The 24,826-nt window shown below is 39.8% G+C and overlaps 1 long non-coding RNA gene and 1 other non-coding gene across 2 annotated transcripts; one reads left to right on the plus strand and one right to left on the minus strand.

The window, feature by feature from the left end:
• Nucleotides 1–689: 689 nt before the first annotated feature.
• On the plus strand, nucleotides 690–23,832 carry LOC121251739. The gene is made up of 3 exons (XR_005938102.1): nucleotides 690–869; nucleotides 15,063–15,067; nucleotides 23,821–23,832. It is a non-coding gene; the product is annotated as an uncharacterized LOC121251739 (long non-coding RNA).
• On the minus strand, nucleotides 8,988–9,094 carry LOC121243750. The gene has a single exon (XR_005936246.1). It is a non-coding gene; the product is annotated as a small nucleolar RNA R71 (small nucleolar RNA).
• Nucleotides 23,833–24,826: the final 994 nt, after the last annotated feature.

A 24,826-nucleotide genomic window follows, 5' to 3' on the forward strand; every position in this document is an offset into this window, starting at 1 on the left:
CACATTAATTTGAAGAAAAAGAGAGCTTACCCATTTGCTACCAGAAAAGCTTAAAAAATAAGAAGGGGATAACCAAAGTGGACAAGGGAAAGGGAATCATGACTGGAGGAAAAATGCCCACTCCACTACCCATATGTAGAAAGTGTGGTAAGAAATATGGAAGCGAATGCAAACACGCTTCAAGAGCCTATTTCAATTGTGGCCAGCTAGGCTATATGAAGAGGGGTTGTCCCAATGAAGCTCAAGAAAGTGGAATTGCCCCCAACATTGACAGCAAATCAAAGCCGAGGCACCAAGTACCCGTCAGAGTGTATTCTATCACTCCGAGAGATGTAGATGCTAACGCCCCATAAAATAAAGGAGTTGGCCTTATCACTGGTATTTTCTAAGACCTATGTATCGTTAAGCTTAGCTAAGATTAGTTTAACTACGGTGAGTAGTAGTACCACATTATGGTCAACGTTAGGCAATATCAAGCCATTGAGGACTGTTTCCGGTGCATTGTTTAATTCAAGCACAGTCTTTAGTTTGCAGTGTCGCACAAATATTAAGTTCGTAAACTAAATTAATACCCAAGAGCGAAGAGTAACAGTTCTTGTTAGGGATACTATTTCTTGTACCTGTGTAGCTATAGAATACCCTTTTGAAGTAAGAGGACATTGAAGATAGATTAAATAGTGTTCCTTGTATTGGAGTTTGTTTTGATTTTGAGAATGATTAGACAGGACAAACTATCCAACTTAAAGGATACCACTGGGTTTGTTTTCGGAAGAGTAGAGTAATTGGGAGAAACATTGGCCTTAGTAGGATTACTTATAATAGTAGTTTTCTTATCGCCATTAAATGGCCTCTGGCGAAGCACTATATTTGTTACATGATGAGATGGTCTAGTGGTATGACATTCTAGATTCAATTTCTCCCCTTCCCACTAGAGAATGAGTTTGGATCCCATTTATGATGATTCACATGTTCAAAAAATAAGTTTTAATTGAAGCTATATTGCTTCAAATAAAATTTCCTTGAATAGTTCCATTTAAGCATCCTAGCAAATGATACTTCATAAGAGTAATGGGAAGGAGCATACACAAGAGGGGTGGGTTCCCATATTGGGAATGATTCTTTCAATATTGTGGGAGGGCTCATCCAGTCTATATATCACTGTGCATGCATGTAGAGGAGTATTGTTGAAGATATTGCAAACGACGACTGCACTCAGAACGTTGTTGCAAATTGCTACATTGAAGTTGAGCTTGAGCTTATCACAAGGTGGGGCAGGCAATTCTTCATCCTAAGTTCTTTTAATTTGTACTTAGGCATTCCTATGCTCATTATATGCTTTTTTAAGTTTGTTAAGGACGTGTTTTGCAACCCCATGATTGAGTCCCTAAGAGTCCACTCACCTGCACATGGGGTCAAGAAAGCTTGGTCGACCTCCCGACTGGGGGATACCTCCGATGCTAAAGTTTGTTCATGGTAAGAGTAGTCGACGCATATGAATACTTTAGAGGAAAAAAATAGATAAAGGTAATGAAGACTTTTCGTTTTCTTACCCTAGGGTCCATTTTCGCTTGCCCTTATGTATCCCTCACACCCTTTAAGGGCTGAGTCTCGTATGTTGTAGGCCAATAGTCTTTTGGTTGATTCTCTGGGTGGTCATATCACTATATTTAATGCGCTAACCCTTCTGGACCCCGAGGCCATTTTGATATGTCTCGGGTTGATTCTCCCAAGCAACCATATCGTGTTTAATGTGGCATGCCCAACCATGGGTCTGGGTGAACTTCCACCTACTTCTGATGCAGAGATGTACGTCCAGCAGACCCTCCTCAAATGTGTGCCTTACTGCATTTAATGGTTGACCCCTATAAAAATATGGGCGAATCCTCCCTGTCGGGGCAGGTTTGACTTTCGATTAACCAGAAGGCTCTCTATGTACTTCATATGATAAGGATAAGGATAAGTGGTGTATGAGATCTCACATTACTTGGGAATAAGAAGCTATTTCTCTTTATAATATTCTAATAAGCCTCCAATTGAATCATTGATTAGTCCTTTTGGAGTATAGGTCATGTGGCTTGGGCCTTTTATTGGGGCATTACACTCTTCTACGCTACTGACTTCCAACTACCCTTGTGGCCTCGCCTCCTTATGAAATGGTGGACTTTTGGGCCACAAGCTTGATTGGGTCCCTTCTATAAGGTTCGCCCTGATGGCCCGATCTGATGGCTTCGACCAGGCCATCTTTCTTGGGGTGCATTTTGGGTTCAACAATTACCCTAAAGATTCTGGTTGTGTATTTGTATTTGTGTGATGGGAATCTCATTAACCAATTCCCCCTTTTTTGTTTGAGTCAGCGCCTACTCATTCTCATGATTATTTCCCTCGTACAGAGTTACCCCATCGGTTCCATTTCCCCGTGTCGCTTTGAACCATCAATTTCCCAGATTGTGCACACCATGCTTCGCGATTGGTGACACAAGTCCCCATTGGGAAGGCGCATGCCTCCAACCATCACTCTCCCTCTTGGGATCATTGTGCCCATCTGTATAGTCACCTTTTTATTTCTTCCAACGGGTCCCACTGGCCTTCTGGCCTTCACACAAATCTCTATCCCACCTTTCCTCTGTACTCCTTGATGCAGTTTTGTGCCAGACTTTCTTTCCAGAGTAGTGCAACCGTTAATGGCTTCCAACTGTTCCTATCGTGGTGGGACCCCTGAAAAGGCCCAGAACTCATGCCCCAAGCCTTCTCACAATGATGCAAGCCTTCCTAGGGAAGGGGAGTTTGCGGGACACTATTGGTCAGCCACTACCACGGCATCGAATCTTAACCTTGTGTGGGATCAATATGGAGTCCTAGATTCTATGGAGTTGATTTTGCCAGGTTCGTGCCAGGGTGTAGTGGACCTATAAGGCTTTGCCAGACAAATGGATATGCCCTTCTTTCTGCCTCCCTGTTCGCGAGGTTCTAGATTGCTTTGGTTTGGCCCTGTCACTGCTCTTCCTAAATGTATGGAGAATATTGTGGTGGTGCGCTCAGAGTCCCATTTTTCACACATTAAGGAGTGGTACAAGAGTTTTTTCTTTATCTCAGAGACTGGGTGGGAGTTTTCGGTGGGTAAAGCGAGGCAGGGTGACTTTTCAGTGTGTTCCATATGGGGAGATGCTCCGAACAATAGTTCCCTCGACATCGCTCCCTCCCCTCAAGAGGCATACCTCCAAGACTTTATATTCATAAGTTGGGGAGAACCTAGAGGTCACTTGGTGCAACACCCTCCTAACCAGGGAGAGCATCGATCAATTCTTAATCTCCCCCAACCGGTTGTGATTACCTAGCTGCCTATCCTTTGGTTTTCAAGGAGAGCTCCCACCAATGGTCAGAAGAGGCCCGCCTCCCCTTCTTCGATACACTGGAGGGGAAGAGGCCTTATTCAGAGCAAGCGAGTCCTAATGGTTCTAAAGAGGTTTGGGGTTGGACACACTCCAAGGCCATAGCCAATAGTTCCTGTAGAGGCTTTCCCCCACCTCACGTGCCTATTATGCCTTCTCTAGTGAATAAGTCCCCTCATCGGGCCACACCATCTCCTTCTAACTGTCTGTCATAAATACTCAATCGGGGATGGAAAATGTCAGCAAGATAAGAGATTTAGGCCTTTTTAGGCCCCGCGATTCAAAAACCGCTCATGCAAGGTTAGACCCCGGTCGCGAGCTCAGTTCCCAGGGGGTTGGTTCCATGGTTCCTCAACCGAGGCTCCGTTCTCTTCCTATTGCCCAGGTGCCTTCAAAGGCATAGATGTTGCAATGTAGAAATTATGTTAGAGCCACCAATGAGGGGGAGGGTAACATGGCTTTGCTGCACCCCAAGTTTTTCGCCCCTACCAACGATGTGTTCGGACCTGTCTGTAAGGCACCAATTGAAGAGTCTGGAACTTCATTGCCCAGGTTCGCTGACCACGCCAGTGAGAAGCTAGGGTCAGACTGTTTGCGGGGTCCCCTTTCCTAGGGAGCCCCATGGTCGCATCTGGTGAATCCTTCTTAACTTCGCTATTGGCTCCTACGAAGGCCCCATATGACATTTCTCTTTATGCTTGCGCAGTCTTTGCTTGTTTTCCCAAGCTTTGGGTCTAGTGGAGGGAATGCCGGGGACGTCGAGCCCTCTTCTCCCGTTCCAGTTTCCTTCGACGGGGAAGGTTCTGTGGAGGGTGTGAGAGATCAATGCACGAAAGGGGTTGAGATTAAATTGTCCTTTGCCATCTTCCCTCTCCCAGGGTCTGGGGAAGAACGCACCTTTCCGCCTTTGGACATACCAATGATAGGCCGGCCCTTCAAGGGTGCATGGCAGCCCTTGGCAAGAGATTGTTCAGTTCGAGGCAGAATTGGCATCTTCCTAAAAAGAGGTAGTATGGCTCTCCCCAAATTCTGGATGTGCATGATGTTCGTGATTAGGCTCAAGGCAATCGTCTTGCTCTCGGGCATGAACTGTTGAAGGCACACCTACTGAGCCATCCAAGGGCCGATCTGCGTACACTTTAGTCAGAGTCAGTGTAGCCTAGCAACAACTTTTATCAGTACCTGGACTCCATAGGTACCAACTCAATACTCGACGCCTTCCCTCCTCTAGCTAGCCATCCCAAGCCCTAAATTTTTGGGCATTCTGTTTAGGGTTTCATGCTTTAATTTCTGCACTGTTCTCCAAACAATTTTAATTTTAATCGATGCCTTTATTTGGGCCTTTCCGTTTCAATTTTTTTTCACCTGCTGCTCAACTCATACATGTTGCTTTACTTTTTACCTATTGTTTCCTTTCACACAAAACTTACTGTTACTTGCTAAACTTTTAAGTAAATGGTGAGGGTTGACACTATTAAGAAAGTGGTGTCATCTGTAGTGACCACTCGGCTTTAGTTCGACGAGAGACAGACTCAACCGCACTGGCGAGGATTAACACCCTTAAGAAAGTGGTGCCATCCATAGGGATTCGCCAGGTGCAAGTGCAGCAACAACTAGGCTTTGGTTTAGCGGGAGACGGACTCGACCGCACTTGAGAGGATCGACACCCCCAAGAAAGTGATTCACTGGGTGAGAGTGTAGCGACCACTCAACTTTGGTTCGTTGACGCTCTTTCCGACAGGCAATATATGAAAAATGGGTTAATTTTATTATATTAGCGAGTTACATCAGGAAACTTATGCAAAATACTTCTTGTAGTGTTTGGTGCTCCACAATCAAGATAGTTTTTTTCCTTAGCTATCCTTGAGGCGGTAAAATTTGAGCTTTTAACTAGCCTAACCACGTATGGTCCCTCCCAGTGTGTGCCAAGCTTTCCTTTTGCTGACATCGTTGCTATGATTTCTTTCAACACCAGGTGTCTAACCCTGAACACCTTGGGCCTGACCCTTGGGTTGAAATATTGTTCAGTCCTCCTCTTGCGGGCAGCCATCCTAATTTCCACTTCTTCCCTCTTTCCTTCTAAAAGGTCGTGGTTCTCTTCTAGCCTCCGCCATTGGTATCCTCACTATAGTACTAAAATCTATAGCATGCTACCCCTATCTCGAGGGGTATCACCGCTTCACTCCTGTAGGCCATGGCAAATAGGGTTTTGTTGGTTAGGGTCTTTACTGTAGTCCAATACGCCCACAAGGCTCCAGGGAGTTTCTTCAAACCATGTTCCTCTCATATCCTATAGTCTCTTCTTCAAAATGGGAAACACTGTCTTATAGGTGGCCTCGACTTGACCGTTAGCTTGGGGGTGGCCGGAGAGGAATATCTGACCTTTATTCCGTGTTCTATGCACCAATCACGGTAGTGATCAGAATCAAACTACCACCCATTTTCGTAGATCAGGCTTTAAGGGATCGTGATAGTCGCCAAAGCCTCTCCCTCCGGCCATTCTGTAAAGTAATCCACTAAGACCATGGCGAATCTCACTCCCCCTTTTCCCTAGGGCATGAGTCCCATGATGTCAATCCCCCATTGTGCGAAAGGCGTGTCGTTATCAACGCCACCTCTTCTGGCAGACAATGAGGTACAGACATGTGTAGCTAACCTTTTACACATTTCCTAACAAACTCATTTGCATCCCTAAGGGTACGCGACCAGTAGTAACCTACTCTGAGGACTTTTCATGCCAAGGCCCTCCTACCGGAGTTATTTTGGCACACACCTTTATGTATTTTCGCCATTACATGCTACACTTGTATAGTAATCTATCTATGATAGTGAATCGGAGTGATTCCTGCACACACTTCAGGAAGGGTGCAAAGAAACCCCGCTTGTATAGTACTTTGTCTGTGAGAGTAAACCAAGCTGCTCGGTTCCTCATCTTATTGCCTCCCACTTCCCGTTGGGTAGTTCTCCACTGGTAAGGTACTTCAGCACCGACTGAGGTGCTTTCTAGCATCTAGATTTCTACTTTCCAAGGCAAGGTCATCCTGTCCATGCCAAAGGCGACCCACGCTAGTTTGTCCACTTTCTCATTGTCCTCTCACAGTACCTGCTCGATGTCAAAGTACTGGAAGCGATCATGTCTCTCCCACACTTATTGCATATACATCCTTAGTATTGTTTTCTGCCACGTACTCACCCTTTGCTTAGCTTACCACAACTTGGGAGTCGGCCCAGACGTATACCTCTTTTACCCCCAACGCCTCCGCCATAGTGAGTCCCACCTATAGCACATCGTACTTTGTTCTGTCGTTGGTAACTTGAATGTGAACTTTACTCCGTAATGGATTTCTTTTCCAGCGTTAGTCACAATGTGTACGCCCACCCCGTCAACAGCAATTCGCTAGGTTTTTCTAGCAGGAAGCGCCTGTATTTCTTTGGGGAACTTTGAGAAATCCACCACGAAATCCACCAACACCTGACCCTACATGGTGCTCCGGGGAAGGTAATCTATACTGATCGACCAGTTCACAAGGCATCCTAACGTATCAGGCCTCCTCAACGCCTTCCCTAGGGGATTTTTCATTTGCAACTTGATTAGGTGATGATGAGTGCACGAAAGTGTACTGTGAACAATGCTTTTATGAGTTTAATTGCTATATTATGTGTTATTTGGGCATTTCGATTATGTTTTTTCAAAAACTTTAATTCCATAGTGCCTAAGTTTTGATTCAATGTCTAATGATTTTATTGCAGGAATGAATCTAAAAATGATTAAGCTGAAGTTTGGCTAAGAAGGAAGAAAAGAACAATCAATGGAGAATTTCATACGTCCAAAGTCAATGGGATTCGCGTCATAAACAAGGAAGGAAAGAGCAATTAATAAAAAATACTCGAAATCCGTAGCTTCTCTGAGTATCCATCAGTATTATGGTTATATCTTCACCGTCCAATTTCTGATTGAGGCGATTCAAGATGAACTGGAAAGAGAACTCAATGGGTTACATTTTTTCCAAAAACAGAAGTTTCTAATTTGGTCATTTACTAAGCGAAAAAGGGCCCGTAATATGCACATGGAAATCTAGAGTATTACCTACCCGAGTTGGCAGGCAATTTTCTTTCCTTATTGGGATGGCTCGTGAAAAAGTGAGGAAAATAAAGAGTCGGGAGGCAGAAAAGAAGATTCCCTTCTTGTTTTGGTAGAGAGGGTGCTAGGGTTTGGAGAAATTCTTCTTCCACAAAAAGAATCCTTGCTTCAAATGGAGAGCTAATTCCTTGGTGAAGTTAGGGATGAACTTGCTTGAATGATGATGATTTCAATTCTATTGGATTCAAGTATTAAACTTTCTTGCTGATACAATTCTTGTTTATCATCTCTTATTAGTCTTTCTTGTATTTGGATAATTTTATAACCAATGATTTTTATAGATTCAGTCATGCTTTCTCTATAGGATTGTTAAGGTGTTCATATTCCAGGTTTGGTTGTCAATCTTATTAGTGTGATTCTCTGCTGCAGTATTGCTATTGAGTATATTGTTGTTATTGAATCTAAGTCTAATACGATAGCAATCTGTGCTTTCAAAAGAAGAGTAGTTTTCAAGAATTACATTTGAACAAATTGGTTATAAAGATATAGTTTCCGATTAGAGAGTCTAGTGCTGTATTCTCTAATTGAGTATCCAATGAATCTGCTATGAATAGAATTATCAAGTTCAAGTAAGGGATTCCCGATGCTTCGCTACTATTAATTCTAGTCAAACCTTTTCATTATTACGTTTTGGCTCTTCAATTTATTTCTTTTCAGAAAGGATTCATCTTACATTGCTACTTTGATTTTTGTTCCCTTAAATTTTTAGTCTCTTTCAGTGTTTCTACCATCTCCCTGTGGAATCGACACCCCAATCTATATTGTGACAGCCGCGTTATTCTTTGGGTGTGATCAAATTTTGGCACCGTTGCCTGGGAAACGGTTCAAGAAACGCATTCAGAGAATAGGTTTGTTGAATTTGACACACCAAAGGCAGCAAAATTGTTCATTTCTTTTAATTTTAGATTTAATTTTTTTTCTTTTCTCTTTCAGTGTTTGCATGCATAGATATAGAGACAAGTTAGGTAGATTTGCAAGGAGACTTGAAGTAGACACTGATACTCTCTTTGATAATCTGTTTGACACATCTAATTTTGATACACATTCTATTTCATCATTTTCTTCGTCTAACATGAGTGTGCACGAAGATCAACCTAGGACTCTACATGAGTACCTTCACCCTACACGCACATCAATACCATCATGCATTATATTTCCATCTAATATTCTTCCAATGGATTTCAAACCAGGTATGAAACAACTTCTCCTTACTTTTCATGGTTTGGAGAGTGAAAATCCGTATGTGCATATTAGGGAGTTTGAAGAGGTTGTTGCTACATTTCATGGTTTCATGGTCAACCTCGCACTGTAGATGCTGTTCAACTTAAGTTCTTTCCTTTTTCACTAAAGGATAAGGCGAAGAGTTGGATGTATTCATTGAGACCACGGTCAATTGGGTCATAGGCTGAGATGATCCAAATTTTTTTCAATAAATACTTTCCTTATCATAGTACTAATGTTTTGAAAGGCAAATCTCAACTTTTACACAAAAGGATAGTGAGACTTTGTATCAAGCATGAGAACATTTTAAAGAGTTACTTAGCTTGTGTCCCCATCATAGTTAAGAAAGTTGGCGTCTAGTTAGCTATTTTTATGAAGGTCTTACTCCTAGAGAGTGTCAATTTGTTGAAATGATGTGTAATGGTGAGTTTTTATAGAAGGATCTGGATCAGGCAATAAAGTATTTGAATGAACTTGTAGAAAAAGCTCACATTTGGACAGGACCAAATGCTTTTGACAGTACCAATCGAGCACGCTCGAACCAAACTCATTCTAGTGGAGGCATCTATCATCTTAGAGAAGAAGATAACTTAAAGGCAAGGATGGAGAGCCTAACTTGAGAGTTAGAGGCATTAAAGATGAAGGAAACTATGGCAGCTCGATTATTCCCCAAGTTGATGCCCCTAAACTTTGTTTTGTTTGTCAGGGAGTAGATCTTCTTGCACAAGATTGCCTAACACTTGCTAAGATGATAGGAGTATATGAAGAACATCGCAATTCTCTTGGCATGTGTAAAAAGCCCTTTTCACCCTACTCAGATACATACAATCCTGGTTGGAGAAATCACCCAAACTTCAGTTGGAAGTCTAACACTCACAACCCTACACAATCACAACCATCAAGGAATCATTTCACACCATATCATGCATCTCCCTCTTCTAGGAACTCTTAGAAGATACTTTGCATGCTTTTATTGATGCACAGGGTAAAACTAATCAAACGTTTGAGTATTTGATTACACAAGTTGTTGAGGAAAATAAAGAGATAAAGAGTCAAGTTCCAAGTTGATGACTTCGTTGAGTGTGAATGAGCGTGGCAAGTTCCCTTCTCAAGCGCAACCCATGCCCCAAGGTCAACATATGGCTCAAGGAAATTTGAAGGAGATTAATGTCATTGTGACACGAAGTGGTAAGTTCTTACACATTCCAACAACTCATAAGCCATAGGATGTTGAAAATGAACAAAGCAATGATAGTGCCAAGTTGCCCAAGGAACTTGGAGGTAATCAAGAGCCCAGTTAAGGTACCATTTCCTCAAGTTTTAAAATATGGTATGCGAACTTTGGATTCTAGTAATGAAATCTTGGAGAACCTCAAGCAGGTAAAGATCAATCTTCCACTTTTGCATGTTATAAAACAAGTTTCTACTTACGCAAAAGTTCTCAAAGATTGGTGTACAGTCAAAAGGAAGCACCATGTTAAGAAGACAACATTTCTAACAGAGCAAGTTAGTACTCTAATTGAGCAGTGAATTCCTCCTAAGTACAAGGATCCTAGTTGTCCAACCATTGCATGTAATATTGTGAATCATGAGTTTGGACAAGCCTTGCTAGATTTAGGAGTCAGTGTAAATTTGATGCCTTATTCAATTTATTTGCAGTTAGGGTTTGGAGAAATCAAACTCACTCCTGTGGGATTGCAACTAGCTGACCGTTCAGTCAAAGTGTCATGATGTGTGGTGAAGAATGTTTTGATTCAAATTGAGAAATTGTATTATCCTACTGATTTCTTAATTCTTGACACCAGTTCTGTTGTTAATTCTACTTCTAAAATTCCCTTGATTTTAGGTAGACCTTTCCTCGTTGCTGCTAATACTCTTATTAATTGCATGAATGGTCTAATGAAACTTTCTTTTGGGAATATGACTCTCGAGATGAATATTTTTCATATTGGAAAACAACCAATAGAAGATGATAAGTGTCACCAAACGTACATGATTGATGCAGTCATAGACAAGGAAGTTCACACAACTCATGATTCTGACCTCCCTTGAATACTTCCTTATTAACTCTGAGTTATACTATTAGTGATTCATCTGATGTTGTTGATGTTTGTATTGTTTTTCATGAAACTCATGATCATGGCACACAAGCTTGGCAACCAAAAATTGAGGAGTTGCCCAAGAAAAGTAAAAAACAGATTCTTTTAAGTTCAGAGACACCAAAATTAGAATTGAAACCTTTGCCTAAAGGTTTAAAATTTGTTTTCCTTGGTATATGTGATATTTTTCCTGTTATTATCTCATCTGAATTGTCTGACTCTCAAGGTGAGCAATTGCTTCGCACTTTAAATGAGCATAAGTTAGCTAAAGGTTGGAGCATTGCTGATATCAAAGGTGTTAGCCCCTTAGTCTGTTCTCATAAAATCAATTTAGATGAATGAGCTAACCCTCGTAGAGACCCACAATGCAGACTTAATTCCACCATGAAAGAGGTGGTAAAGAATGAAATGTTAAAGTTGTTAGATGTAGGGATTATATATCCTGCTGACAGTAAATGAGTTAGTCCTACGCAGGTTGTCCTCAAGAAGTCAGGCGTTACTATGGTGAAAAATGAAATGGGAGAGTTAGTACCTACAAAGCTTGTGACTTGGTGGCGGATGTGTATTGATTACAGAAAATTGAATGATGCCACCCGAAAAGACCATTTCCCCCTCCCTTTTATTGATCAAATCCTTGAGCAAGTTGTTGGTCACCCTTTTACTGTTTTTTGGATGGTTACTCTAGTTACTATCAAATTGAAATTGCATTAGAAGACCAGGATAAAACCACCTTCACTTGCCCTTTTGGATTGTGTAATGCACCTGCTACTTTTCAACGCTGCATGATGAGCATATTTAGTGACATGGCTGAAAATTGTATGAAAGTTTTTATGGATGATTTAACTGTTTTTGGTGACTCCTTTGACACTTGTTTGATAAATCTGAAGAAAATCCTTGTTTGCTGTGAAGAGAAACACCTTGTGCTCAATTGGGAAAAGTGTCATTTCATGGTATCTTCACGTATTGTATTAGGTCATGTTGTTTCTTTTAAGGGTATAGAGGTTGACCAATCCAAGATTGAGTTAATCTCAAAGCTGCCAACTCCAAAAATTGTTAAAGAGATAAGATCCTTCCTTGGTCATGTTAGTTTTTATAGAAGATTTATACAAAAAATTTCAATTATCTCACGACCTTTGTGTAGCCTTCTTTTTAAGGATGCCCCATTTGAGTGGACAGATGCTTGTCAAGATGCATTTAAAACGCTCATTGACAGATTAACATCCACACCTGTTGTGCAACCACCTGATTGGAGTCTTCCTTTTGAAATCATGGGTGATGCAAGTGACTATGCAGTGGGAGTGATACTTGGACAGCGGAAGGAGGGAAAATCTTATGTTATTTACTATGCTAGTAGAATTCTGAACACCGCTCAAATGAATTACTCTATCACCGAGAAAGAGTTGCTAACTGTAGTATTTGCATTAGATAAATTACGTGCTTATTTGATTGGATCACCTATCACTGCATTTACAGATCATGCCACTCTTAAGCACCTTCTCTCCAAGAAGGATGCTAAGGCGCAACTAATCCAGTGGATTTTTATTTTGCGGGAATTCAATCTCACAATTAAGGACAAGAAGGGTGTCGAGAATGTGGAGGCTGACCACCTTTCTAGGTTGATGTTCGAAGATACCAGCACTACTCCACCTATTCAGGATGACTTTCCAGATGAACAGTTATTTGTTGTCATTCGCCTACCATGGTTTGCCTATTGTGAACTATTTGGCTGTAGGCGAGATTCCTTCTATTTGGAGTGCACAGGACAAATGTAAGTTTTTGGTTGAGGTATGTAATTTTTATTAGGATGATCCTTACTTATTTAAATATTGTCCTGACCAAATTATGAGACGTTGTATTCCTGACTATGAGATTGTAAGTGTTCTTAACTTATGTCATTCACATGCATGCGGAGGCCACTTTTCTATCAAAAAGACTGCTGCAAAAAATTTCCAATGTGGATTTTATTGGCCTACTTTGTTTAGGGATACTAACAATTTTTGTTGTTCATGTGAGAGATGCCAAAAGCTAGGTGCCTTGTCCTATCGTAATATGACGCCTCTAAATCCAATTTCGACTACTGAAGTATTTGATTGTTGGGGTATAGATTTTATGGGACCATTCCCTCCTTCTCTTGGCTACCTTTATATTCTTTTGGCTGTTGACTATGTGTCTAAGTGGGTTGAAGTTGTACCATGCAGGAACAATGATCATGCTACTGTGGTGAAATTTTTTAAAGAAAATATTTTATCTTGCTTTGGTACACCACAAGCGATCATTAGTGATCAAGGCACCCACTTTTGTAACCGTTCTTTTGAGGCTTTGATGTGTAGGTACGGTGTGGTACACAAAGTTTTTACAGCGTAACACCCACAGACCAATGGACAAGCAGAGCTTGCAAACAAAGAAATCAAGCAGATTTTGGAGAAAACATTTAACCCTAATCGGAAGGATTGGTTCTTACGCCTATCCGACACACTTTGGGCATACCATACAACTTTTAAATCTCTCCTTGGAATGTCTTATCGACTTGTTTTTGGCAAACCTTGTCACTTACCTGCAGAACTAGAACATAAGGCTTACTGGGCTATCGAGGCCCTTAACTTTGATTTAAGTGCTGCAGGTAAGCAAAGAAAACTTCAATTGACAGAGTTGGAAGAGTTGAGAAACGATGTCTATGACAACTCTAGAATCTATAAGAAAAAGATGAAGCTTTCCATGATAGACATATTGTGAGAAAAAAAATTTGAGCCTCACCAGCGGGTCAACTTTTATGATTCTAGGCTGCATCTCCATCCAGGTAAGCTACTATCTAGGTGGACCGGTCCCTTTATCGTGAAACATGTTTTTGAGAATGGAGTTGTAGAGGTTGAAGATCCAAAAGATGAACGTGTATTTAAGGTCAATGGACAACGTTTGAAGCCACCTGTGGAGCATTTGAATCCTGCAGAGGAGAACACTTTTCTTGTAGACGCTGTTTATGAGACTTAGTACCATTGTATGCACCTTTGTAGTTAGTTAGCTTCTCTATTTCTCTTTATTTTTATTTTTGTTCTATTTTTGTTTTTTTTCTTTTCTTTGTTCTGTTTTTGCAGTAATAAGCTCCTTGAGTTGTTTTGAAATTGTCTTTCACTTCCCAGGTGATACCTTTCTCACTTCATCTCTATGCCCTTGCGGTTCCTTTTTTGTCATTGAGGACAATGTCAGCTTTTGGTTGAGGGTGGAACATACCCAAGTGCATAATTTTCCCATGACTAAAGCTTTGACATCTGGACTAGATTTCAATGTATATCTTTTGAGTCTATTCTTCTACCTTAGTTCTCTATTAAGATACTCTCATAATTCTCTTTGAGCACAAACTAAGCCTTCGTGGTAAGATGGATGTTAAACACATACAATTAGCGGACACCCCTGAACATTAGTTGCAACTTCCACATGAGTGACTATGAGAGATATTCCTTGAGTGAAGTTCATTGACTTATAGCATGTTCTCCCTTTTGACTTGTTTAATTATTGAGAATGTTATTACATGGTTTGTGGCATGTTGTTTGATTATACTTAGGAGATGATGAAGGTTAATTTAGGATGAACGTTTGAGTCTTTCAAGCTATCCCATATTTTATCCATTAGAAACCATTTTGAGCCCAAATAAAAACGAAAAATTAGCCTTTCTTTTGTAAACTCATGTTTCTCTCACCCCCTCCACGTTGGAGTTGAGCCTAAATTATTATCTCTTTCATACATATTACCTTTAAAGTATGTGCCATGGATGTTAAATGTTGATCTAAAAAACAAAAGGAAGCCAAGGAAATGGATGTACTGTGGTGGTTTCTTATTGGTGCTGGCAAGTTCGTTAAAAGGGATTCCATTATTCCAAAGAGAGAGAGAGAGAGAGAGAGAGTAAAAAAAAGGTACAATAAGTTGAGGGAGTTGTGCTTAATGTATTATCGTGTGAAGACCTCTGGCATGTATTTATAAGCTCTTGTGAATTCTTTTATCTTCCCTTATTTTATTCACCTGACCTTAGCCTCATACAACCTTTGATTATTGACCTTTTTTTTATCCTAAGTGGATTTGTGGTAAGAGTTGTTGAATTCTCGATAATTAACATTTCAATTATGGAGATCTATGCATGTTTGTCATTTTTCCTATATACATTTATACCTCCTATACACTTGAGTGAGTAGCCTTATTCTGTTCTCAAATATGAGAGAGGTGGAGTTAATGCTTTTGTTGAGGGTGAGCTCGAAGTTGTATGTGTTTGGGTTGTTGGTAAGATGGCTATGGTTTAGCGCACACACACGAATTTTGAGAGTTGTTTCAATAGACAAACTTTGGTAGCACTACAAATCTCTTCTGAACATGTTGCTTGATATGTCTAGATATTACTACCTTGTTTATGTGGAAGTTTTACATCTTGGGTTGGGGATATTTTTCTTTCCACCGCCTTGACACTTGAATTACTAGATACTAGCAATAAGCTGGTTGGGGGGATGTGATGAGTGCACGAAAGTGTACTTTGAACATTGCTTTTACAAGTTTAATTGCTAGATTATATGTGTTATTTGGGCATTTTGATTATGTTTTTCCAATTTAAACATTAATTTCATAGTGCCCAAGTTTTGATTTAATGTCTAATGATTTTATTGCAGGAATTAATCAAAAAGTGATTAAGCTGAAGTCTGGCTAATAAGGAAGAAAATAACAATCAATGGAGAATTTCATACGTCCAAAGTCAAAGAGATTCTCATCATAAACAAGGAAGGAAATAGCAATTAATGAAAAATATTCAGAATCTGCAACTTCTCTGAGTATCCATCAGTATTATGGTCATATCTTCCACGTCCGATTTCCGATTGAGGCGCTTTGAGATGCTTTGGAAAAAAAAAACCCTCAATGGGTTACATTTGTTCCAGAAATAGCAATTTTCTAATTCGGCCGTTAAAGGCCTGCAATCTGCACGTGGAAATCTGGAGTATTACCTACCCGAGTTTGCACGCGATTTTCTTTCCTTATTGGGATGGCTCGTGAAAAAGTGAGGAAAACACAGAGTCAGGAGGCAGAAAATAATATTCCCTTCTTGTTTTGGTAGAGAGGGTGCTAGGATTTGGAGAAATTCATCTTCCAACAAAAAGAATCATTGTTTCAAATGGAGAGCTAATTCCTGGTGAAGCTAGGGATAAACTTGCTTGAATGATGATGATTTCAATTCTATTGGATTCATGTATTAAACTTTCTTGCTAATACAATTCTTGTTTATCATCTCTTATTAGTCTTTCTTGTATTTGGATAATTTTATAACCAATGCTTTTCATAGATTCAGTCGTGCTTTCTCTATGGGATTGTTGAGGTGTTTATGTTCCAGGTTTGGTTATCAATCTTATTGGTGTGATTCTCTGTTGCAATATTGTTATTGAGTATATTTTTGTCTTTAAATCTAAGTATAATAGGATAGCAATCCATGCTTTCAAAAGAAGAGTGGTTTTCAAGAATTACATTTGAACAAATTGGTTATAAAGATATATTTTCCTATTAGAGAGTTTGGTACTGTGATCTCTAATTGAGTATCCAATGAATCTGCTATGAATAAAATTATCAAGTTCAAGTAAGGGATTTCCGATGCTTCGCTGCTATTAATTCTGGTCAAACCTTTTCATTATTACGTTTTGGCCCTTCAATTTATTTCTTTTTAGAAAGGATTCATCTTACATTGCTACTTTGATTTTTGTTCTCTTAAAGTTTTAGTCTCTTTTAGTGTTTCTACCATCTCCCTGTGGAATCGACACTCCAATCTATATTGCGACAGCTGTGTTATTCTTTAGGCATAATCAGGTGGGCTTGGAAATAAGGCCTCAACTGTTGGGCTGTTGTAACTAGTGTGAATGCTAGCAGGTCTAAGCGCAGATAGTGGGTTTCGACTCCATTTAGTGCACAGCTCGTGTGGTACACGGGCTTTTGGGCATTTTCTTCTTCCTTCATCAGGGTGGCTGAGACTGCAAGAGGGGAAATCGATAGGTACATGTACGAGTTTTCCCTTGCCTAGCTTGACTCAAAAGGGGAGGGTTGGACAAGTATTCCTTGCGCCGCCCAAATGCCTTATCACATTTGATGTTCCAGGAGTGGGCTTTCTGCAGTACTTAGCAAAAGGGTAGGCACTTGTCCATCAATCTGGACATGAATCGGTTGAGGGTCGTTATCCTTCCAATTAGTCTTCGTACTTTCGTTGAGGTTCCCGAGCGCCTTCATGTCAATTATCACCTTGATTTTCTCTAGATTAGCCTTGATCCCCTTTTCGAGACCATGAAACTCAAAAACTTACCAAAGTCCACTCCGAAGGTGCATTTCACTGAGTTTACATCAAATGTGATAAGGCATTTGGGCGGCGCAAGGAATACTTGTCCAACCCTCCCCTCTTGAGTCAAGCCAGGCAAGGGAAAACTCGTACATGTACCTATCGATTTCCCCTCTTGCAGTACTTAGCAGAAGGGTAGGCACTTGTCCATCAATCTGGACATGAATCGGTTGAGGGTCGTTATCCTTCCAATTAGTCTTCGTACTTTCGTTGAGGTTCCCGAGCGCCTTCATGTCAATTATCACCTTGATTTTCTCTAGATTAGCCTTGATCCCCCTTTTCGAGACCATGAAACTCAAAAACTTACCAAAGTCCACTCCGAAGGTGCATTTCACTGAGTTTAACTTGATCATGTACCACTTCAGGACAACGAAAGCCTCGTGTAAGTCCGCCAGATGATGCTCGGGTTTCTTACTCTTCACTAGCAAGTCGTCCATGTATACTTCTATGTTGCACCCGATCTGATCTTTAAACATGTAGTTTACCATCCTCTGATACATGGTACCACCCTTTTTTCAGTTCTAAGGACATCATTGGGTAACAATACAACCCCTATCCATTATGAATGAAGTTCTCTCTTGACCACAGGCTCATTTGGATCTAATTGTAACTAGAAGAAGCGTCATGAAACTTAATATCCAGTGGCCTGCCGTCAAATCGACTATCTTATCAATGCAGGGCAGCGGGAAGTTGTCCTTTAGCATGCCTTGGTTAGGTCAGTGAAATCAACACATCCTCCATTTTCTTTTTCAACTTCTTCACGAGGACAAAGTTGGACAGCCATTTTGGGTAATGAGATTCCCTAATGAACCCTGCGGCCAAAAGCTGCTTGACCTCTTTTGCTATTGCTGTGTACTTTTCAGTGTTAAAGCTCCTTCACTTTTGGCGAACCTCTTTGGCCCTCGAGTCAACAAAAAGGCGATGCTTAGTGATCATGGTGTCAATATCAGGCATATCCTCATGACTCCACATGAACACATCCATGTGCTCAATCTGGAGCTCTTTCAGTTAACATTTGATTTCGGGCTCCATCCTTGTCCCTATTCTTGTCGTTGCTCTAGGGCGGTACTGGTCTAGGCCTACCAATTCTAAGGGTTCGTCAACTTCCCCTTGTCTCAACCTTTGCTCATCCCTCACCTCAACCCCGCACTCAAGGCGAGGGGAGGCGATGGCAATGTCTATTGGCCGTCAGTTTCCATTTTCTCCTCCAACATGTGCACCTTTCCCTCCATCCTCAAGCTCATGTATGTAGCATTTGTGTGCCAGCACTTACTCGCTATAGGCTTCACTGACACCAACCTCCCTAGGGAATTTCATGTTCAAATGGTAGGTGAAAGTGACGCCCTTCAGGCCGTTCAAAGTGGATCGACCCACGATCGCATTGTAGGAGGAATGGGTTTTAACCACCATGAGTTAGTCATGATGGTGATCACACGCAGCTCTGCTCCTATGAATACTGATAATGTGATAATTCCCATTAGTTGGACCACATCCCCTAAGAAACCCTTCAGCTGGGTATGTGATGGGCGCAAGCAATTCGAATGAATCCCCATCTTTGAAAAAGCACTCCAGAATGAAACGTCAGCCGAGCTCCCATTGTCTATCAAGGGTGGTGTAGTTAGCAACCAGCATTAAGACCACCAATACGTCATCATGCTAGTACTGTATCCCTACAAAATCTTCATCGTCGAAATAAATGGTGACAGCCTCTGATCCTTTGTGTGCTTGAGTGACCTTCCAACGGTGAACACTTCTTTGTATCTTGCTCTTCATTTGTACGCCTTCCAGCTGGAGGAGGTTATCCCTCCCATGATAGATCCTCCCGCCATCATTCAGATTTTGTCGTGGCGCGCCACGTCCCACATGGGGCTTTAGTGGGGATCTCCCTCGGTGTTTTCCCACGTCATTCTTCTATGCCTCGTGCTTTTGGTCATCTGAGGATTCTGGTATTGCCTCGACCATTTGTCCACAGGTCGCCTCGAGGGCAGGGCATTTTGGATGACCACTCGCTCTAGCTCCCCATCCTCCCACATAGCTCCCATTCTCCACCTAAGGTAAACACAGATTGTCGTCCTATGTCCTTTTGCATTATGGTAGGCACAAAAGCGAAGAGATCCCCCACCATATTTGCTCCGTTTGGGCTCCCTTTGCGGGCACTCTTTGCTTCCCACCCTTATGCTTAGGCTTGTGTGGGCCACTCGAGGGCCCCACCCCTACCCCCAAGAGTATGTTTCCTTTCTCCCCCGCTCAGACGAATATTTCCTCACTTTATGTTCCTTCTCGTAGCGTTTGTGTCCTTTAACCCTCCTTTGACACCTACTTTGCTTGTTTTAGCTCAGACTCCCTCGGGTTAGTCAGGGCTCTCAGTGTGTCTTCAGTATTGACGAGGTCGTCAACCCTATTCATGAACTCCCGCAATGACGTCAGGGTTCTCCTCGCCAACTCGGCCATGAACGAGCTCCTAGGCCAAATGCCTCCCAGCAGCACCGCTAGTGTAATCTTCTTGTCTTAGTCATCCGTTGTCATGATCTTCTTGTTGAATCTACTAAGGTAAGCCTTAAGGCTCTCGTTCTCCCACTACTTGATCGTAAGGAGGTAGTCAGTTGGTTGTCTCCTTTGCTGACTTGCTATGAATGGGGTTAGGAATTGTCGGCCCAATTCTTCAAAGTTGTTAATGGAGTTAGGCTGCAAAGCTTTCAAACCAAGCTCTCGCCACACCTTTTAGGGTTAAGGGAAGGCTCTACACGTGACTTTTCCCTGAAAGCCATGGAGCGTCATGTGAGCCTTGAAAGTCTCTAGGTACTCAACGGGATCTCGAGATCTGTTGTACATCTCAATTTGGGGAACCTTGAACTTAGGTGGGCAGCAGTGGCATGACGTCTACGCTATAGGGTAGTCCGTCGTACTGAGTAAGTGGTCAACTAATGACGAGGAGCCTATCCTCCTGGCCATTTCTTCGTATTTGCCCATGAGGTTGCGCAGGTTATCATGCATCTTCTTTTTCTCTTCGTCATCGAGGGTAGGCCTTCCTCTACCCTGGGATTCTGCTTCATTTTGCTCATCTCGACTAGACCCCGCCTCTCTTCATCTCAAAGTTTGGTTCAATTTTCAGAGGTTCTCCACTTCTAAGGTGATGGGCCTCTCCTCCATCTCTGCACACCTCCTATCCATGCTACCATCTACATGGGTTGCTTGGAAGCACGTCATCACAAGCATGCAAAAGGCATGTTGAACGCTCAGATCCTCCACAGACGGTACCAATTGTTAAGGACGTGTTTCGCACCCCCACGACTGTTTCCCTAAGGAGTCCACTTGCCTACAACTGGGGTCATGAAAACTTGGTTGGCCTCCCAACCGGGGATACCTCCGACGCTAAAGTTAGTTCACAATGAGAGTAGCTGACGTATATGAATACTTAAGAGGAGAAAAAATAGATAACAGGTAATGAAGACTTCCTCGTTTTCTTACCACGGGGTCCATTGCCTCTTACCCTTTTGTATCCCTCGCACCCCTTTAAGGTTGAGTCCCATCTACTGTAGGTCAATAGTCTTTCGATTCACCGTCCTCCCAGGGGGTTCATACCTCTGCATTTATTTAATGTGGTAACCCTTCTAAACCCCGAGGCCATTTCGAACCTATCCCGAGCTCAATTCTCCCAAGCATCCATGTCCGCATGTGTGATGTTGTTGTTTTATGGGTCCCATTAGGTAAAGTTGTTGTTTCCTCATCCTCTGGGTTTGCATAAATAAATGTGTTGTTCTCGGTAGTAATAGCTTTTAGGAAAATGCCATCCAGCTCATTTGGGATATCAAGTCGAGAGGATTTCAAGAGTTCTGAAAAATTATTGCAGAGGACAGAGGTTCCTATGACTTGCCATTTTGAAACTCATCTCTACTTATTTATTTTGAGGAAGTCAATATAGTTGTATCGAAGCCGGGTTTTGGTTGAGAGGTGAAAGAACTTGGCATTGAGTTTTTTGGATATGAGCCAAATGACCCTACATTTTAAATATTTAATTTTTTTCATTTAATTATTATCTAATCATTATAATTTTTTTAAACTTCTAAACAAAACACAAAAAATAATACTAATTTTTTAAATTTTAAAACAAAAATTATATTAAAAAATTATATTATAACAATATTATAACTTTATAATATTTTTATTTAACTTTTTCTCTCTTATTTTTTAAAATTTAATAAAATATTATAACTCAAATTATTTTATTATTATTTATAAGTTATTTTATTATTATTTATAAAATTTTCATTTTATCTCACTTTTGAAACTAGCCTTTATTCTCGTGAATGAAATTAATCGCTGCCACACATGAAATTAAGACGATAAGTAGTGTTATTAAAATAAAAATAATAATAATAATAATTCACTATGGATGGTCCATATTGATTTGATGGGATGGCTAACGAACACGTTGCTTAACCAAGTAATTTCGTAATGAATGTTTTAGACTTGAGCATTAATCAAGGAAGTACAATTTATCCAACTCTGCAAGTGGGTGATGACAGTTCATGCTTGCTTACAATGCAAAGTGCCGCTAAAGGTCAAAAACAGAATATATAGGCAAAGTGTACTTGTAGTAGTAGTGCTTTATTTTTATGTACTAAACGTACTTGGTGGGTGAAGTGTGATTGAAAGAGATTTTTGCTTGAATGCAGCCTAAAGAGAAGCAATCATAATCAAGCAAGCACAAGACTTTCGTCATTTTCAAAATCTCCTGCCCAAAGATTTTTAAATTAAAATTATTTTTATAAATTTAAGTTATAAGAGTACTATTACTTTATAAAAAATACACTTAATTTAAAACAGAGTTTTATAAAATTATAAAAAAAAAAAAAATTGTGTTTCTACTATTACTCTTAAAAAACAATTTATCCCTTTTTAAATTAAACTGTAATTATGATCAATTTGATCATAATATCATTTCGAGAGAGAAAGTATCTCGAAATTTGCCGCTTATTGTCCAAATGAAAGCTAGCACATGGATTAAGTGCAAAATTTATTTAAAAAAAATTTATTCACAAGTCGTGTGGTTTATGCACAAAATATATGTAAAAACTAATATTAAATACAGTCATAAATTGTACAAGCATCATACATTTTTTTTTTAAAAAAGTAAGGTCTACTATTAAAAAATTTATTTTTTCATTGAATAATGCTAGATACATACTGTCATGGATGGTACAAGCATCGCAAACTCCTTTTGAAAAAGAATGAGATTAACTATTAAAAAAATGAGAGACTCCTAAAGATACAAAAGATCCCACAAATTGACGTGTCACTCCCACATCTGTTGAAATTTTTCCTCTCCCTCCCTCATGCCCTACTCTCTCTCCCTTCCCACTGTTGCAAACCAGTGTCCCCCGTCCCCAGCAAATAGCTAACGTTGTTCGTCAGAGCTAGTTCCAGCAAATAGCTGACGTCGTCTCACCGCTCCCATTCTTTGCTGGCAAGTATGCACAGTTTTTTTCCCACCGTTTCACCCTTCCCCTCCTTTTCAATGATTTTTCTTTGCAATTTCTTTCGATTTCTCAATAATCAAACAAAGAACAAGTTGCAAATTCATTATTTTTCTTTTATTTTCTTTTATTTTCTTAACATCCAAACAAAGAGAGAAATTTGTTGGTTTCCTTTCAGGTCTTCTCATTTTCTCAACAATCAATCAGAGATACATACCTGGCAGTAGAAGGTTGTCAATGATGTCATCTGGCTGTCTGGGGGCTCCGAGAAAGGAAAGTGGGGGGTGGGGTACCGGGGTGTAGGGTGAAGTGAGAAAAAAAAATATAGAAGGAAAGTGGAAAGGGTTATGTGGCGCAGGGTGAAGTGAGTGAGAGAAGAGGGAAAAAAAAAAAAAGTGGGGCAGGAGCACAAGCAGGAACTGAAATTAGATTAAAAAAAAAAAAAATTCCCTACCAAATTAGTTTATGGGATCTATAGTAATTTTTTTAAAAAATTAATTTTGCATGCAGGTCTTATATTTACTTATTTTTTTTAAAATGAGTGTACGACTCTTACACATTCTATAACTGTAAATATCAATTTTTTTTTTTTTTTTTATGTGTATTCCATATTTAGTCACATTTTTTAAAGGTTTGGCAAATTTTCAAGAAAAACTTATATCCAAACATCTTCTACAAGAAGGTGAGACTCAAATTTTTGTGTAATCACTCCAATGATCCTTACTTCAAACTCTCTCTCTCTCTCTCTCTCTATATATATATATATATATATTTATAATCAATCTCTAAACCGTATTTGTGGTCGTCCATCTAGTCCTTTTATGACCATATTCTACGAAAACTAGCAGGCCATTTGAAGAACTTCCATTTTTGCCAAGTCCTCGACTCGGAAATAATTAAGCTGCCTTTGGTGAAATGTCACTCAAAAGTCTAAGCAACATTGCGAATCAAATAATGGAATAGTTTTTGTAAATGTAACGATAAACGATACATATATGACACTAATATGTCACGTTTAATGAGGTGATTAATGTCACAACTCCCGAAACGGTAATCAGATGATTCTATGGTGCAAATCAAATGCTAGCTAGCTGTGTTGTAATGTAAATTTAAAAAAGAAATAATGATTTGTACAACTCAAAAGAATATAAGTTGTGCATGCAGTCATTTTTTTTTTTTAAATAGATCCCACTATAAAAAAAATGTAAGTCACTTTTTTCTAGCGAATTCTACTTTTTTACAAAAGATCTGCACGAGACTTGCACACTTAAGATTTATAGTAGCATTACTAAAAAGAAAAAGAAGTGATATAGATACAAATGAATTATATAAAAGTAAATTTACAAACTGACGTAACTTCATGTGATATGTTAGATCTACTTTATGATAAAAGTAATTTTAAAATATGGCGTAATTTCGATTCATATAATCTATTAGATCTACTTTATGATAAAGTAACTTTACAATCTGACATATCACATCTAACTATGTCACTTTGTTGATTCACTTTTATATAATTTATTTGTGGCTAAAGTATTTATCAAAAAGAAAATAGGAGAAATGATACTTAATTGGCACCCTAATTGATCAATTATATCTACTCTATTATAATAAGTGGCTATCTAACTGTGAATAGTAATTTTTGTTATTTTTCCATTAACTTTTCTTGTTTTTCCGTTAAACCCGTTAAGTCATAGTCTACCAAAAGACCTTTAAAACTCTTGACCATTTGACATGTAACTCCCTTGTAGAATTTAATGGAGGATCATGTTTTATCAAAAGGTCTTTAAGACCCTTGACCATTTGACGTGTAGCTCTCTTATAGAATTTTATGAATAATCATATTTTACCAAAAGGCCCTTAATAGCCTTGCGGTGCACATGAATTAACGTCTATTTTTTATGTCCTTTTTGTTCTGACAGTGTACTCATTTTTCTTTCTTTTTGTTTTATTTTTTAAAATAAAAAAATTAATAATATTTTATTATTATATAGAGAGTAAATAGATAATCTAATATGGATGCAGACCAATGTTCATATCTTGCTGAAGTTTAGATTTTTTTAATCTTATTTTTTGTCTTTCCTTAACCTTGTATTTTCTTTTTCCAGACAAATAAGTTACTAACTTTTTCACTTTCTTTTTATTTAAAT

Source organism: Juglans microcarpa x Juglans regia, chromosome 1D (genome assembly GCF_004785595.1).
Source record: "Juglans microcarpa x Juglans regia isolate MS1-56 chromosome 1D, Jm3101_v1.0, whole genome shotgun sequence".
In the NCBI taxonomy this organism is placed as follows: domain Eukaryota; kingdom Viridiplantae; phylum Streptophyta; class Magnoliopsida; order Fagales; family Juglandaceae; genus Juglans; species Juglans microcarpa x Juglans regia.